Source organism: Tamandua tetradactyla, chromosome 12 (assembly GCF_023851605.1).
Source record: "Tamandua tetradactyla isolate mTamTet1 chromosome 12, mTamTet1.pri, whole genome shotgun sequence".
Lineage (NCBI taxonomy): Eukaryota > Metazoa > Chordata > Mammalia > Pilosa > Myrmecophagidae > Tamandua > Tamandua tetradactyla.
The window spans coordinates 3,341,134-3,359,892 of record NC_135338.1 but is presented as its reverse complement, the minus strand read 5'-3'; the positions used below and the strand labels follow the sequence as shown (position 1 = coordinate 3,359,892).

Sequence of the window (18,759 nt, the reverse complement as noted above, 5' to 3'; positions counted from 1 at the left end):
CAAGGGATAGCTTGCCTTGCCCAGGAATACTGGCAGGGTGTTTCTAGGGAAGAGGCAGCTAGGCAGGAACCAAAAGGGGGGTCAGAATTAGTTAGGCAAAGAGAGTAAAGGTGACTGTGTCACATAGAGGAAACAGCAGGTGCACAGGTCTGTGGGTGAGGGGGCACCGGTTATGCAGAAAGCTCAGCCTGCATTTGGGGGGGTCATGGTGAGAGCTGAGACTGCAGAGGGGGTAGGGCCCAGACGTGAGAAGCCTCGCAGGCCCAGTGAAGGAGGTTAGATTTTAGTCGTAAAAGCAATGGAAATCATGAAAGAAAATATTTTTTCCAGAGCTTAAACTTAAGGGACGCTTTAGTCTCCTTTCTAAAGCAGTCTGGTTTAAAAGCAAGGTTAAGGGAGTTTAAGAGGTTGTTGTAGTTTGCTAGCTGCCAGAATTCAACACACCAGAGACAGATTGGCTTTTAATAAAAGGGGATTTATTTCATTAGTTCTTCAGAGGAAAGGCAGCTAACTTTCATCTGAGGTTCTCTCTTACGTGGGAAGGCACAGGATGGTCTCTGCTGGCCTTTTCTCCAGCCTCTGGGTTCCAATAACTTTCCCCATGTTTCTTTCTGCAACTCCAAAGGCCTGGGCTGAGCTGCGAGTGCTGAGATGAGGTATGCTGAACTGCTTGGGCTGTGCTACGTTGAGTCTCTCATTTAAGCACCAGCCAGTTAAATCAAACATCATTCATTATAGCAGACACGCCTCCTAGCCAACTGCAGATGTAATGAGCAACAGATGAGGTTCACGTACCATTGGCTCATGTCCACAGCAACAGAACTAGGCACCTTCACCTAGCCAAGTTGACACCTGAACCTAACTACCATAGAGTTAAGAAAGTAAGTTAACAGAGCAGAAAATATACGAGACATGCTTACTGACAGAGTCACACAGGTGGGACAGGCAGGTGGGTGGGTAGACGGACAGAAGCTGGGACAGTGTAATCAGATTGTATTTTCTAACTGTAAAAAACTAACTTTTTGAAATGAATAATATCCACATCCTCCAAATATTCATATCCTATCTCTGAAAGAAACTTATTACTATTTCATATACAGCCTTTCTGATAATTTGTTGCACATGAAATATATGCACATAAATGCAAATATGTATATACATTTATTTTTAAAAAGATACCAATAGTAGTATACTTTGCCCACCATTGTATACCTTATATTAAAAAAAACATAACAATATGCCTTGGAAATCGTTTCATGCTAGTACATACCTAAGGTGCCTTATTTTTAATGACTGCATAGTATTCCGTGTGAAGTATTCCATTCCATTTTTTAGTAGTTGCATAGCAACCACAATTTATTTAACTTCTTCCTATTGCTATATATTTAGAATGTACTACATCTTTTATCTAGATCAGTGTTGCAGTGAGGCCCCTGGTACTGTCCACTTGTGTTAGTATTCCTATATGATGTTATTAGAAGTGGTATTTCTTGGTCAGAGGGTATGTATATTTAAGATTTTCGGTTGATCCCAGTTGCTTCCTTCTTGGACAGCAATTAAAGATAGCTAACATTTTTGCCTTTAGCACTATGTGCATTATCTCTTTACTCCTGATAGTAACCCTATGAAGTAAGTTCTGTTGGCATTACCTCCGTTTTACAGATGAGACAGAAAGAAATATAGGAGAGTGAGTTTTGAAGCCAGACAGTCTGACTGCAGAGCCTGAGCTCAGAACCCCTCACTCTGCTGTACTTCTAAATCTGTACTCCTAAACTATGCATGGGAAGGCCAGTTCCAACACACATGCATGCACATGCACACACACACACACACATGCACGCACACACACACACATGCACACACACACACACATGCACGCACACACACACACATGCACGCACACACACACACACATGCACACACACGCACATGCACACACACACACACACACATGCACACACACACACACACATCTGGGAATGCTATCGTTTTGATCATCTGAGAAATAAAAATAAATGATATCTTTAGGAGTCTCATTTGCATTTCTCTAGCAATGAGTGAGGCTGAGCATTTTTTCATGTGTTCAGGGGGCAATGGTGCTAAGATCTGTTTTGGAAAGGACACATGTATACCAAGAGCATGGGCTGCAGCAGGGCGAGGCTGAAAGCTGGAGGCGGGGATGTACTGAAGGGATGTACGGGGTGGACTCCCCCAGGCTGTCCAAGCCTAACCCAAGGGACTAGGGAGCCAGCTAATGGCTTCTGGGGGGCGTGGTCCCTTCTGCACTCTTTCTCCATTCCCCCCACTCTGGTCTGGGCTCCTCGAGGCTACACCCTCTTCATCAAAAGTCATTCTTGGGTGGGTCACCATGGCTCAGTGGCAGAGTTCTCGCCTGCTGTGCTGGAGACCTGGGTTCAATTCCCGGTGCCTGCCCACGCAAAAAGAAAAGAAAAGTCATTCCCAACAGCCCTGGAGGCCATACCGCCCGTCCTTAACCCCAGTCTCCACTTCACACCTCCTCTGTCTTCCGTTCCTTTGTGTCTCTCATTGCCCCTGTGCTCCGCTGCTACCTGGGGCATCCTCACAGCTCGCTTTTCTGTGGTCCATGCTTTGCCAGCAGCAAGCCCTCTTCCTGCCTTCATCCCTTCGCTGGTTTTTCTCCTGGAGGAAGTGGGCTTGCAGCATAGGGCCTGAGAACCTCCTTGTAAAGAAAGAACCCCTGGTGAATGGTTACCGAGAGCCCACCTGGGACTCGAGCTCAACCTAATCGTCCGTGAGTCCAGCAGCAGAGTAGAGGTGGAGGTTCAGATTGGCTGCCCGGGGCCTGAGCCAAGGATTGAATGGTTTCCTGTGACGTAAGGTTAAAGAAACTTCAGTGTCTGATAACCTTTGAGTCAGGCAGTCAATGAATATTTAGCGCACCTGATCTGGCCCTGGCAGTGGCTGTTGTTCCCAGCAACTGCTGATGAAGCAAATAAAGCAGTATCTCCAATTCCAGGAGAATTTTATCCATGTAAGGAAACTCTGATTCTACATAAGAAGTCAGAGGTCTCGCCAATTGGAGAACAGGAAAGGAAGTCAATGGTAGAGAACAAGAAATTAACCTGAAGCAGATTATATATATTAATCTAGCATATAAATTAATATATAGCATATAAATATAAATTTTCCAGGAAAATATATAAAATATGCAGTATATAATAATGTTGTTCGTGGCTGCACCGGGCTCAGCAGCTGAAGCCTTTGTTAGCATCAGTCAAGGCAATTCTTTTCTAGTGACAGTTTCATCATTGGCCACAGGGTGGGAGTCGTTACTGCAAATTCATTTTTATTTCTCCACCAGGGCGAAAATCCGATCAGGGTTTGAAATTAGTATATTGCAGTAGATGTCTCCAAAGCAAAGGGTAAGGTAGAAACACTGTCCTAAATCTAGATGGCAAACGAAGTGGTGGGAACCAACTTAAAAGAAGCAAATGAATTTTTCTCACACTGAGATAGATACATAATTTTCGTTTTGCTGTTGATGCCCTCTCCCGGGTTTGCGTGGTATCAGGTTCCGTGGTCTCATGACATCTGCTCTCACTTGGCATTCATCGATCAGAAATCCTCAGTGACTGTCCCCATTTTCTGTTGTAAGAACCAGCCATCAAGAACAGAGAACGTCAATTACTGTGAGAAATTATAGCCGAATATCACTGTTTAGCTACTTGGTTTTGCTGGCCAGGGTCTCAGGATGAGAGGCCCTTATTTTGGCAATGCTGAACTGTAACAGATTTAGAAGTGGCCTGAGGTAAGACCCCACCATTTATAAGCTATTTATGAAGTATCTTCATTGTGAGGGCCCTGGTGGAAAGGAGACTCTCCTTGCCTCCCCAACCCTGTGAAACCCAGAGAAATTGAGTACCTTGCTGGGGTTCATCTGGAAATTGTGGAAGCAAGTTCAGATTTAGGCCAGACTGACAGTGGTCTGACCTTCCAGTCCACACAGTGTCTTATATATCATCTTATAGAACCTTTAGATGATTTATTTGGCCTCTACGCATCAAACCCCTCCTATCTGCCCTGGCTCCCCCAGCCTGCTGATTCGTAAATAGCACTGACCTTAGAAACTGAAGACCTGAGTTCTATTCAGCTTCGTTTTTCTCTTTTTATTGTGAAATCCCTTGGTGCCTTAAAGCAGAATAGCAGAGCTGCTCAGAGGGTCAAATGGGAGAATGCAGAAATGCTCTATAAATTCATTAGCATTGTGACGACCGCTTCCTTCCCCACACCAAGAAAAGTGTCTTGGGGCTTCCGAGCAAGCAGCATAGGCCTCACAAGGAGGAGCTAGTAAGCACCCCAAAGATAGGAATTTGGGAACTCTTTATATTCTTGGTAAAAATGATAAGAATCAGCAGATTTCACATATTAAATCATTTATCAAGTTTGCTACCTGGAATTATGAGCCCATAAAGTGCTTTCCCTGGTTTTTTAAAATAATAATACACACTGCTCACAAGTATATAATTACATTTGTATCCTCAGACTGTTGCCGGTGGCACTACCAATCCTAAAAGTCTGTGAATAATTTGATAATCTGAATCAGGATTCCTAAAAATGTTTATACTCTTGGACCTATTAATTTCAGTTCTATAATCTGTACTAAGGAAACAATATAAAGAATAGAATAATTTTGTACATGCAAATGTTTATTTCTCAGAGTATTATTAATTAGAACAAAAACATTGAAAACAACTTCAATATTTAGCAATAGGGATATACCTTGTCATATTTGATGTGGATTTTTCATGGGTAGAGAGAAAACGGATGATGGTCAGCCTGTAAAGAGATCATTCAGTATTGAGCACATAGTTGATTGTTACGACCTGCCATAAGCAACTAACATTTATTACGACATGCAATCTTCACAATAACCCTGTAAGGTAGATACAATTATCATCTCCATTTGTCCAATGTAAATAAAGTGCTAAGGAGTTCCGTCACTTGTCCAAAATTCAACACCAGTACATTGTAGAATTTGGAGGCTAGAGCCCAGGAAATAACACAGCCTTTACAATGAACAGTAATTTGTTCAGTGAATTGGCAAAAAGTGGGTTCTCTCCCCAAAAAAGGACTGAAGGGAAATTATGCCAGTAGCTTATCAGGGAATGTGTTAAGGTAGTGAAATTATGGGTGGGTGATATTTTTTTCTATTTACCAAGTGTCAGTAATGTTGTGCTCCTTTAACGATGTGGGGGTAGGTGGGGGGAGTGAGCTGTGAGTAAGCAGGGACGCCGTGGCCTGGCAGGACCCCCTGGTTGCTCAGCATTTGAGGGTGCAGCCTCATAAACACTGCCTCCCGACTCTGCTCACGCCAGGGTCACTTCACGCCGTGTCACCCCTAATCCGTGGCTGTTGTGTCAGCGGCTGGGCCCCCTGCCCTTTATGACCTTGAATGTGCATGCCGAGTCCCCCTAATGACCCAACCCTCCGCCAGGGCCCCTGCCAAGCTCTCCTGGAGCTGCGCAGAGGGAGGGAGGGACACAGTGTCAGGGTGCAGTGGAGAAGTGAAAACTGGTCAGGTGCTTTACACTTTGTGCAAAGACCGAATTTATCGAAGCAAAGGTTTCCATTTGGAAGACATGAGACCCTCTGTCCCTACTGCTAAGGAGCCATGGCTCATCTGTACCCAGCCAAGCTCTTGCCTGGGGGCCCAGGCTCACCGCAGCCCAGGCAGCGCCTCGTTCTCCTGCCGATGGGTACTAAATGTTTTTGTGAATGCTCAGGTTTGCGTCCGCTATCTGCCACATTCAGGTGGCCACCGAATGCTCAGAATTGCCTTTTACAGGACAGAGACCCAGTGCCCTCGCCCCCCACCCATTTCTCTGCCTCTCAGTTCTTTCTCCTGGGGCGCCGCCAGCTCAGGGAACCACAGCTGGGTGGCCGATGGCCTCATGGGTTCAGTGTGCAAGCGTCGTCCACGAAGCTGCCTGCCTGGAGCTCCCGACAGGACACGGCTTTCCCTAAGAACCCACATTGTTGGTCAACAAAGCAGAAGTCCTATTTAAGGTTAGAGCATCTAGGAATCTTGTGAGCGCGATGCTGTCAGTTTGCATAACTGGGGCAGGACGATTAAATTGTACTTATAATGTGTTGTGCAAAGTACCTGGTAACTTAAGTACAGGGGGACAGCCCATGTCTGTATGACTTTGACCATCGTTTTGCATGAAGCGTTAGCGGAGAAAAGTGTGAAAGAGGCAGCGAGACCCAGGGACAGGCGGAGGCAGTCCCTGCAGCCCTGGCCGTGATCCCTGGGGAAGGGGAGCAGCACAGGGCTGCACTCCAGCCTTCAGTACAGGAGCTCTGAGTCTTAATTCTGACTTCACCGAGAACCGCCTTGCCTTTAGCCAAGTCCTCTGCCTTTTATCTTTTATGGATAAGCACCTCGGCCTAAATCTCTGTGCTTCCCTTTGGATCCGTGTGTGGAAATGGCTCGTGAGCGTGGTGGGGCCGGCAGCCTCTGACCGCCGCCGGCCTCCTCCAGCTTTGTTCGCCGGCCAGCAGCCGAACTGGGGAAGCACGATGGCCCTGCGGCACCGGCACCCCTTTAGGCCCTGAATGGCTGGGGCGAGGGGAAGAGACCCTGAGACAGTGGGTTAGAGAAGGAGAGGGGCAAGCACAGCCGAAAACCCTGGAAAGCTTCCCCCTCCGTGAAGATGAGGGTTCCCGGGCCTCTGTGATGGAAGCCTCAGGAAGGCTGGTGGATCCTTGGAGCTCAGGTGCTGTCCAACTTTGCTGAAGGGACTGGTGAGGAATAAAATAACAGCAGCAGACGCTGTTCGCTGAGACTCTAGCATATGTTGCATGTGCTTTTAGTCATCTCCAGTATCTAGGAAACTGTACATGTTCAGCTTCAATAAATATCTGTTGAATGGTCTAACTCATTAGTACCCAAAACAATCGAGGGAGATATAGATACTATTATCCTCATTTTAAAGGTCTGGAAACTGGAGTCCAGAAAGGTTGAATAACTTTCCCTAAATTGTACAGCTAAGAGGAGTCAGAGCATGAATTCCTAACCGGTTCATCCAGCTTTATAACCTTTGTCCTTTCTATTATACCACAAATAGAAATTTCTTCTTTTTCTTATGAGAATAGATGAGTTTCATTAGACGGGAATAGGGGCAGTTTGCACAATACTTAGTTTTGTGGCCTTTTATGAGAAACATCTAAGTATATTTCCTCTTATCTCTTTGGAACTAGATTTTGTCCTTTCCCCAGGCACTGATTGCTACAAAATATGGTTTGGTCTGCTCGTAGGTCATTTGTTATAGTTTGCCTTTGGCTGAAATTAAAATATAAAACAAGCCAGAACATGGTGTTTCCCAGCTCTGCATATTCTCAATTTATGAATAGCAGCCCTGCTTTCTCTTAGGGTAATTGTGAGCTTATAAAAAACATGTATCATCCTATTTCAGTTTCTTTTCTCTTTTATTGTTTCTTTTCCCATGTTGTAGGAGGGTGCTCACGGAACTGGTAGCGAGCCATGGCTCAGCAGATCTGGTCCTCTGAAGCAAGCAAATGTTTGACCTGCCACCCCCAGCGCTGAAGGTTCTCTGGGATAAAAACAGAGAGAAATCATTTCCCGGCTCTGGATTCTTTGGGGGATTGTTTCCTCATGCTGCAAGGCTTTCCGACCTTTTCTTGCTAAGTAGTGCCATGAAATTGAGTGGGAGATGAGAGAACCGGAAGTTCCAGCCATTGGTCTTTTTGGGCAGGACTGTCAAGATATTTGGTGTAAAAAAAGGGTTTGAAATGGTTGGCATGTTTTTCAGTTTGGGGTTGTTGCTACGATAGCCTAGAGGTCGAGCCAACACCCCACTTTGGCGTTTGATAAGTCATCTCGCAGAGCTGTGCGTCATTTCCTTTGATGTAACTGAGACTCATCCTAGGCCAGACTTGGCCTCTTTGTTACCTGCTAACTGACGGAGCTCTCTGGGGTGGCTCCTGTGGGGGAAATGGGTTTCTCTGGCCATGTTTGGCAGCCCTCTCACACCTGCCGAATTATACATACTGTGGCCTAAACAGGAACCTTTATGGAAACTCTGGGCTTAAAGTGCCAAGACTGGCTCCAGAGATGATAATGAGATGGTCTCCTCGTGCCAAACAGTGTAGTGAAAAAAATCGCTCCATCCCAGGACCACAGCGGTGAAGGGTTTAGTCAAAAGAAACATCAGGCAGTCTTTTTAATCCTCAGTCTGGTTGGAAGAGAAAATTAATACACATGAAATAGCAGTGGCAGTGGATAGCATATCGTAAATATAGTCATTATGCTAAAAAAGAAAGGTAGTTGAAAATGAACGCTGGATTCTGGGAGTAAACTTGATCTACATGCCACTCTCCTCAGAAGTTCAGCTAGAGCAGCTGTAAGACCAACAAACCCTTAATGTTTAACTTCAAGCAGTGCCTCTGGGGCACCCTGCAGATGTTTCCCGGGCAGGTTGGATTCCGCCATGACTACCTGGGACCTGTAAGGCAGGCCCATACCTGTCCATAGCTGCAGAGGCTCAACCCCACCCTGGAAGGCAGAGCTGTGCAGTGTGTAAACCTGACTGCTCTGAGTGGAAACTACAGACTGCAATACATTTCCAGTTCTAAATACTTGAGTTTTCCATGATGACTTCATCATGGAAAGAACTTCATCAGGGAAGAGCCCAGCTAGCTGTGGGCCTCAGAACTAATCAGGCCTCTGATGAGCAGAGTCAGTCCTGTCTGTCATTCTGATTTTGATGGTCAGCAGACTCAGAAATGTAGGAAATGGCCACTGGTAGCTTAGAAAAGAAGGTATTCATTCATTCAGCAAGTGTGCGTGGCGGTGCCTGCATGGTGTAGGGCTCTGCCTGAAACCATTCTCTTTGGGGCTGTCTGTCGGTCTGGAGGTTGTGAACAGGCTTTTCATCACGTAGAACTGGCTGGTGAGCGTCTGTGGTGGGCTGGTCACCGTGGCAGTTCTGGGATTTCCATTTAGGACAGGCTCAGAGCTGCCATCTGCTTGGAAGGGAGTCAGTCTAGGGACTTAACTTGAAGCTACATTTGCATGTAAAGTGCATCCTTGTTTTTAGGTAGGGTATAGGTGAATTTGGGCCTGATGGAGATTATTGTGTGGGAAGGAGGGAAGGTGGCTGAAGTCATCGGTATTGCTTCTGGTTGGTTATGGGTTCTGTGTCACTGCATAAAAAAAAGAGCAGAAGCCCCAGTTTACTTCCTTTGCTCACCATTGCTATTTTCGTGATCTTTCTCAAACCATTTGAAGGCTGGTCTGCTCACTGACATACCTCATGAGATTATGGGGACACCCCATGCTCCCCGCGTTAACTCATGTGCCGTCAAGACGACGCTACTCTTCTGCAAGGCTCCTTTCGTCATAAGCTAACACCTTGGCTCAGTGTTACCAGCTGACCCGTCCCTTAATGCTGAAGGGCTTGCCCTGCCTTCCCTTTGGGACCACCAGGGTATTCCTGTTTCCTTTCTGTGAGGCTTCCAGCTCTCAGTATTTTTGTACAGCAGAAGAGCCGGCCGTAGATTGAGCTGACGCCTACCCACTTCTTTAGGATGGTCGGAACTCTATCGCTTAGGTATTGCCAAAGGGAATCTTGGAACTCTTCCCAGAGTCTCTTAATTCTATTCCCATGGTACATGATATTTTAAACATTAAATTAACTAGATAATTCCCAACCAAAACACAAGAAGAGAGCCTTTCCAGCAAAACTACTCTCCTTCTTGTGCCCATACATTCTTTTTCCCCTTTCTGTGCAGTGGAGCATGGAAAGTACCTCTGTCTGCTTCTGATTCTCCTTCCTGGCCTTTGGGCGCCTCGGTCGTCCACAAGCGCTGGGCCCTGGTTCCCTTGATGTCCCCTGAGAGAATGTGAAGTGGAACCAGCTCATGCCCTCTGCAAGCTCAGGCCTTCAACATGAGCAACTACCCACCAGTGTTGAAGGGTGGTTCAAGATGAACCGGACGTGGCCAACTGAAGTGGGGAGGAAATAAGGCGGAGTTGACGTAGAGAGGGCTTTAAGTTTCTTTTCTGGGAGCCTGTAGAATTTAGCACCTGCTCGTTAACTTGATTCGTCTCTTTTTACTTGACCTTCAAGACAGAGCTTAGCAGGGGTGTTGCTCAGAACTTAACCCCTACAGGGATCAAATAGTTTTAGTAATCTAGTGGTTGGTGAATTTTCATCCTTTCCAGTAAAATAATTTGCTTCTTTGCAAAGGGCAATGTTATTTACCCACTACTAACATTTGGAACCAGGTAGTTCTTTGTTGTAGGGTCCACCCTGTACCTTATAGGGTGCTTAGCAGCATTTCTCACCTCAACCCATTACATGCCAGAAGCATCTCTGCAGGATGACAACAAAAAAATGTCTCCAGACATTACCAGATGTTCCCTGGGGGTGGTAGGGGGGTAGATATCACTCCCCCTTGAACACCACTGCCTTACCTGATTGCCAGGTGGTCTGTCCTTACTTGATTTACAGGGGTCAAAGCAAAGTGTGTCAGATCTTCTTTATAAAATAGAAGCATTATCTTTTTTTTTTTCTGACTTAGCAGAGAGGCAAAGTTCCTGGTTTTGGACTTGGGACAGCTGTCAGTGCAATGCTGCGACACTGGGGCTGGGGCCCTGAGCTGGGGGGAGAAAGTGGAAGCATGTGGACTCTGTTTAACTTGACCAAGGTTGAGCACACTGCTAGCAGTTCTGACCAGTAGGGCCTATCCTACGAGTTAAGACAGAATTATTAGAGCCTAGGGGTATATAGGGAACAAAAGATTAGCTTCCTCATGTAAGTGCGTATTTGAAGTGGGCTATTTAAAAAAAAAAAAAAAAAACAAGCAGTAGAAATAGTGTGATTTCTTTTATTCGGGCCTTTAATGATTTTACTTTACCATCAAGACCTTGTATCAGTGGCATTATATGGATAAGATCAATGAAAATCATCCTCTCCACCCTGAAATAATATGGGTATCTCTCTTTGAGTCAGTACCCATCCTGTATGTGGTGCATTTGGCTGAATCTTACAAACAAAAGATAATCAGTTTTGAGAAGTATTTCTCAACCAGCACAGAAGAATGTGCTGGTAGCAAATACAAGTATGCTCTGGAGAAAGACCATCTTGGTGTTTTCTTTCCTCTTGTTTTCCATATAGGGAAATGTCATTTTAACTTGAAATGCACGTACAATCGATGCTATAATCAAATGCTGAGAATAGACCCTAGCCACTAGAATTGTTGCCTGTCTTTATACTGAATAGGTAATATTTTCCCACTCTTGCATTTTCTATTCAACTCAGCACATGTTTATTGAGCACACGCTATGTTCCAGGGACCAAGGGCACATGGAAAAACAAGATGTGGGCCTGTTCTCTAGTTGATTGCAGCCAAAGGTAATCAGAACACAAATTCCTATAACATTGTGTGATAGAGAGATGAAGGTCATAACTCCATCCTTGGGGAGGTCAAGAAGGAACTTTGAGCTGGAAGCAGACAGCAAGAGCATGTGGGGTCTTTTAATTTAAACAAGGGTTTGTATGATAAATAGGAACCCTTCAGTTACAGGAAGAGGGAAAGGGTGTCCCAGGCAGAGATAACAGCAGTGCAAAGGTACAGAGGCCTGAAATTGCATAATGATCTCAAGAATCTCCAAACAACCTGATGCAGCAGGAATGTGAAGTAAGAGAGGAAATATGGGCAGTGATGAAGAAGTGAGGTCAAGAGACTGATACCCTTTGCTAAGGAGCTTGGACTCAATCATGGAGATGGAAAGAGCCAGTGAAAGATTTTAAGCTGGGAGCAACTTGAGATTTCCCTTTTCGTGGAGGTAAGCAGACCTTGTAAGGATGCTGAACCGGTGTCTGCACCTGCCTGCCCCAAGGCAGCAATTGTGGGAGTGGAATCCAGGAAATGCTGAGGAGATGGAATTGATAGGACCTTTCAGGGTAAGAGGGTGAGAGTATCGAGGAGAAACCACAGGGTTCTGTCTTGTTGGGGGTCCAGGGTTGGAGTAGGGGGATAGGACATGAGATCCAATTGAGGGAAATCCAGTGTTAAGAAGCCTGTTGCTCAGAACCACGGTTCAAATCAGAGATTAGATTTAGGTATCGTCGAAGCCTCTTGGTCTAGCAGAAGCTGTCATCTGAAGCCTTCCAGGAGGTGTTTAAGAAAGGAGAAGAGGAGAGAACTGAAGGGGGAATTCTAAGAAAAGATAGAGCAGGGTGCAGAAAAGTCAGAGAGAAGAGCAATCAGAAGGAAGTGGTTTCATGGAGGAAATCAAGTGTGGGGGCAAAGTCGCTTCACCAAAGTGTCAAAGCTGTCCCCTGGACCTGGCATGAGGTTGTTGACGTCGCCAGCCCAGTTTCTGCTCTCACCTTTGGGGTTAAAAGGGCCCTTGTGAACTCCATTTAACCAACTGAAGGTTCTCTACAAAGTTAACCCAGTGTCCTCTGTCTTGGGTAAACTTTTAAACCTACTTCTGATTACTTTGCCCCTCATCTTCTTAGAACTATGCACTTTTACTTTGGTTTCCCTACCTTTATGATGAGTCTCTATCTTCCTTCCACAGTGGACAGTGGAGATTATTGTTTAGCCCATATTGCACAGATGGTTTGGGAAGAGACTGTGGGCCAGTATTTACGTAAACAGATCTTGTTTCTTAGTAAGAGGGTCAGAGAAGAATGCCATGGCTACCCTGGAAGAACCAAACTCAAAATAACATGAGGAATGCACATTCCTCACGGAAACTTCAACAACATTTCAGCACTTTGAGCAGAGGAAGGAACAGTCTTGCCCATGGATTTCCTCAGGTTTCATCATCTCAAGGCAGATACAGAAGAGTCTTGTCAGATTCTCCATTTCTCTTGGAGGGCAAAATGTTTAATCAGACAACCACAACCCAGAATCTCTTCCTATGAGACAGAAATGTCTAATTCATCCATATATCTGAGGGGAAAATTAAATCTTGGCTTAAGAGTTTACAGAGTTTAGAAATCTGTTATGAAAAAATGATCTACGTAAGTGGAATGGCAATGTTGCTTTTTATTCTGTAGTCCCCTACAAACTAAGTGCATGGATATTTTCAGTAGACTGGCCCTATTTGTTGCTTAGACAAAAATCTTTATAAATCATCATGTGAAATAATTTAAATGAATCCATTGTGCAAATTTTTGTTGAGTGAGTCAACTTTTTTTTTTAAGTGAATAATCACCTAAGAGATCTCCTTTGTGAATCCAAGCTTTAGCGTATTGCAAATGGGGATGTATTTGGTGAGGAGATGGTGACAGGTCCCCTTTTTGACCCAGGAAATGCTCCAAAAATTAATTATGTCTAAATGAGTAGCCATTCAGGATTAAAACACCACACCTCCAGTTAGTGACAATCTGCCCTCAGAATGCTTGCTTTTACAGTCTAATAAAATGACCTTTATCAGGGTATAGCGTCTAGAATATTAACACCATGTCTTTTTATTTCCATCAGCATATTAGAAGTTAGGGAACTACTTTGATGGCAGCTAACTGTTGGGGCATGGAAATGGGCTTGGGAATAGAATGCAGCTGTTGAAATCTTGATTTTGATGACTCTTTGATGACAGTATTGATTGCACTAGGAAATATAATCGAATCTGAGTGAAAAAGACAAGATGTTTTTCAATTTCTCTTTATTTTCTCTTTCTTTAAATATGCTATAGAGTATTAGGTTCTATAATTTGGACATAAAGTGAAAATCTAATCTGGTTAAAATTACCTTGTGAATTACTTCTTTGTCCTGAAATCCCCACTTCTTGAATCTTTGGAAGCTAAAAGCCATAAATAGTTTTGTTTCTTTGCGTCTAGACCTCTATCTTTGGATATCAGGACTATGGAGATTTGATTTTCATTTTTTTATTCTTTCCTCATTTTTCAAATGTCCTACTGTTAACATACAATTCCTTTTATAAACAGTGAAGAAGCAAATGCTATAAACAAAAGGAAATGAAGGAGCCTGAGCAGACCTAGTTCTCTTACCTTAACTCCCCCACAACTTGTTCAACTCTGGGCAAGGTACTCCACGTCTTTGCACTTTACCTACATCCAGTGGGTGGGTGAAGCTCCTTTTGTCAGTCAGTTCCAGCTTTTCTAATGTTCTGTTGTAAATTTGATCAAGAAAAACATAGCGTGCTGCATTGTTTCCCAAGTATTTCTCAACCCCTACCTTCATTCAGACACTATACTTGGTGCTGCTAGAGATACATCACTTAGCCTCTGGGCTTCTGTTTTCAAAGGTTTTAGGTCCTGCCTGGAAAACGAGACCAAGCGTGCAAACTTATCACAGGCTAGCGCAGTGTTTCTGGGTGAGACCTGTGTGGCCCGAAGGCATCAACGAGGCTCCATCAGGAAGGGAGGACTTGAACTCCAACTTAGCTATATCCGGTTCTTATGTTTGCTGTTTATGCCTTAAAAGATGACCTGGCTCAGATCTTTCACAGTGGGGGGAATCTAGCTGCAAGTGAGACTGCCCTTTTGTTTCCCTAGTCTGGTCCGTGTGCCAGTAAGTCCTTGTCTTCTTTCTTTCCAAGAGACTGCGTCCATGCATCCCGTTTACTAGGAAAACATTTTGTCTTGAAAAAGGTTCTTGCATCCCTCCAGGTTTGAAATGCAAATTCCTAAGGGTTTTTTATATTGGAGACATAATTCACTTGCCCAAAGAATAGTCTCTAAGCTGAGACGGAATGTATCTGGCCTGTGGGCTTGAGAGAGGAGTTGCTGGGTGATTGAATTAGCTTCTGACAGCTTCTGGACTGCACAGAATGATAAGGTGAAAAAAATAGAGCCATTAGGCACCCTCTCATTGTTTTTTCCTTGAAGCCTTTGTAATCGTTCTTAATGTGGTTAAATTCAAGTTGTTTCCAGTTCAGACATGGTGCAATCAGATTTCCTCACAAGGGTGCTTTTTCACTGTGACCTCTTTGACGTCAGTAACTGTTTCCTGTTGATCTGAATTCTCTATTCATGCTGTAGATGACTTTAGTATAGAGAAATTGAAAAGCAGGGTCACTTATGAGAAATCCAACACAATACTCTCTCTTACCAGTTTTCCACAGCCAGTCAGTAGCCTCCTGACATCTGGTTTGTCGTGCGCTTAGAAAATTCTTGTGGTAGCAAGAAACAGAAAACAATTTATCCAAAGTTGTGCAAAAAAGGGGGAGCTAAAAATAAAGTTTCAGAGGTACAAGGGTTGGCTCATGGAGCCCAAGAGCAGAAATTGGTCTGGACTCTCAGGAGACTCTGAAACCACAAAGACATCAGGAACCCAATCTCCTTCACGCCCACTGATCTCATTTCTGCCCCACTGTATGTTGCTGCCTCCTTCTCTGCCCTCCCTCCCTCCATCTGCACTTTCACTGCCGATCACATGCCCACCTCTCAGAGGCAGTCTCAGCTCCCCAGTGCATGTTTCCTTAGCTCCTACCAACAGCCCAAACTAAATTAAAAGCTCTCCATCTCAATTCCAACTTCTGGGAGACAGACCCTGAGGAACCTGGCTTGGTCCAGTTAGCTGAGCGCAGGCTGTTCAGCATTGACCCATGTGCCCATGCTAAGGTGTTTCTGAGAAAGAGATCACTGTGAGCTGGACTGACATCCCTAGAGGAGTCTGCCAGATTGACCTTAGCGATCTGGTATCTGGTCTGCACTCACGCTACAAAACCCCTCCTCATGAAATGTCACCCTGTCTCAGAGACCATCTGTATGCTCATGACTCCCATATGCAGATACACGTCCAGGCAAAGGCTGTCTCCAGAGCTCTAGATGCATATACCCAACTGCCCTCTGGATATCTTGACTTAGATGTTTGCACACACTGCAAAGTCAACCCTTATATAATTCAGAGCTTCATCCTCTTGTCGCTGAAATCTGCCTTCTCTATCACAGTTTATAGTGTCGGCAGCTGCCCAGTGGCCTATCCTAGCGAGATTGGAGTCTCCCAAGACTCCTTGTTCTCCTCACATATCAGCCATCCTCCTCCCCCTAAACATCTCTCACATCTACCCACTTTCTTCATCCTTATGACTACCTGGGCATCGTTGTCTCTCACCTTTGTTAATGCTAAGGATTCCTAACGATCTCTCCACACCTGATCTTAATTCCTTCTAACAGATTCTTCCTGCTGCAACCAGAGTGATGTTTCTATATTGCAAAAGCTTTGTTTAATACCAATCACTCCTTCATTCGAAACTGTTATCAAGCTTCTACTCTGTGCCACTATGGCTTTCCCTGGCTGTAAGGTGACGTTTGACATCAATGTCAAGGTTTCCCCATGTGTAGAGCTCTCTAGAGCCTCTGCTTCAGCCAGCTGAGCTTCTTTCAGTTCTTCAGATGCATCCTTCTCCCTTTGCCTCATGATCTCTCCATACTCGCATCCCTCCACTTCCCACTCCTTCACTTTTCCAACTCATATTCAGACATCTCCCTAAATATCAGTTCTTCAGCACTGCCTTCCTAGATTTATTCCCCAAATTTATCCTACTCCAACCTAGATGAGGTTAGGTTCTTCCGTAGCACACATGCACACAACATATATTTTCCAGTTGTAGCCATTTTCACACTTTGTTGTAATTTGATCATCGGCCTGCCCCACTAGTCTGGGTTTCCATGATAGCTGGGATTGGGTGTCTTTTGCCTACAGTCATATTTGTGGCACTTAGGACAGAGCCTGGCACATAGTAGGTGTTTAATAAACACCTGTTGATTGTGTTATTTATTTATTTATTTTTAACATGGGCAGCACCAGGGATCGAACCCGGGTCTCCGGCATGGCAGGCGAGAACTCTGCCACTGAGCCACCGTGGCCCACCCTGGTTCTGGTTTTGCTGGAGCAATTCATACCTCTGCCAGAAACAACTACAGAACTAGGCGAAACATATGAGGCAACCATTTTCATGTATTGAACAAAAGGTAACATAAGGTTGCAATCCCCAAGAAAAGGGAGACTCACGAAATAAGCCCAAAAGTGCTTCAGATCTCTGCCTGGAGCTATTTTTCAACAATGACGCAGGAAGCTGGAGTCCAAAGAGAAAAAACACTCCTGGTGAACTCAGGAGGCAGTGAAGAGAGTGGGGAAGAGCTAAAATGACTGGAATCTGCAGGTCAAGCCCGAGAGGAGGGAAGTATGTGTAACTAAGGGCAGGGCAGCACGTCCACAGGGTCGGCCTAGAGGAGGCTTATCATCATCAAAGCGTGGCTGTTGTGGGATTGGGAATGGAGCAGAGGTCAGCCTCTGAGTGAATGCCAGACGCTGAGCAGGCTCAGGAGGTCAGGAGCTAGGGCCAAATAGAGTAGAGGGATCTTCCTAACACTTCAGTAACACCCCAGGTGTCCCGCTGAGTCATGAGAAAGTCTGTGCGTTTGGCATGAGGACAGCACCCTCGGTAGGGCCGACTCGTACCCTAGCATGGCCTAACCAAGCCTTGACAAGAGCCACAGCGAACACAGTTTGGATTTTGAGTTCTGCCAGATTAAAGAGGGTCTTTTGAAAAAGTTAGACTTTCCACAAACCCCCCTAACAAAGCATAAAACCAAGCCTACATGGGTTCAAGTGCATCAACCAGTGATTGAAATGCATACTAGAACAAAAATCAAAACTCTCTAGAGGGAGCTATCAGAATCTAGGGCCTCTTCAACTGTGATATTATATGAACAGTAAAAAGTTAATAGGCCTACAAAGAAACAGAAAAAGGTGATCTGTAGCCAAAAAAAAAAAGACAGACAGTAGAAACCAATCCAAGACAGCCCAAATTTTCCATTTAGTAGATAAGCTTTAAAGAAGATATTATAAATGTTTTCAATCAGCTAATGGAAAATACATTCTAAAATTTAAAGGGAGCTATCTCAGTGAGTTAACATCAGAGACATGGGAACTGTATGAAAAGGAAAATATGGAATTAACTGGTATAAGAGCCAGAATAAAAACTACTGGATAAAATTGAAAGCAGATTGGATAGAGCAGAAGAGGCAGCAAACTTGAGGACAGATCAGTTGAAGTTATGGAATCTAAAGATCAGAGCACAAAGAATAAAGAAAAATGAATAGAACCTCAAAGATTTCTGGAATAATGTCCAGCTCTCTAATATATGTGCCGTAATATTTCCAGAAGGAGAAGAGAGACTAAGGTAGAAAAAATATTCAAATAGTAGTTGAGAGAAAACACTGACTTCCATATCCAATAAACTCAGTGAACCCCAAATAGGAAATACAAAGAAAACAACACCTAGGCAAACACGGTCAAAGTACCCAAAGCTAAAGGTAAAGGGAAAATCATGAAAGCAGTTACAGAAAAAAATATGTATACTGTATAGAGAGGTGCAATGATAAGAATGAGTATTGACTTCTCATCACACGAGAGACTAATAGACAATGGGATGATATTTTTAAAGTGCCGAAAGGAAAAAATAATCAAAAAACTGTCTCACTGTAATTCTCTTTACCCAGCAAAAATATCCTTCAAAAATGATATGAAATAAGATTTTCAGATCAGTGAAAGCTGAGGAGTCTCAAATTTTAAATTGCAGTCAGCATACCCACCCTACAGGAAATTCTAAGGATGTGTTTCAGGGCCCAGAACCATTGGAAAGAACGGAAAGTACTATGGGAAGGGACGGAGAGTACCAGAAATAGTAAATAAGAAAGTAAATAGAAAATGTGTGCGTTTTCCTCTTCGTAATGTCCCTGACAACTGATGGCTTAAAAGAAGAAC

General features: G+C 44.3%; 1 protein-coding gene and 1 long non-coding RNA gene across 5 annotated transcripts in view; one reads left to right on the top strand and one right to left on the bottom strand.

Moving 5' to 3' along the window:
* The window catches only part of PRKCH (protein kinase C eta), a 257,755-nt gene that overhangs the window by 146,256 nt on the left and 92,740 nt on the right, over nucleotides 1–18,759 (top strand). The gene's annotated exons all lie outside the window — the stretch shown is intronic.
* LOC143651729 (uncharacterized) lies at nucleotides 3,576–9,984 on the bottom strand. Its single transcript, XR_013160176.1, has 3 exons — nucleotides 9,813–9,984; nucleotides 4,762–4,818; nucleotides 3,576–3,627 (listed from the first exon to the last, which is right to left on the bottom strand). It is a non-coding gene; the product is annotated as an uncharacterized LOC143651729 (long non-coding RNA).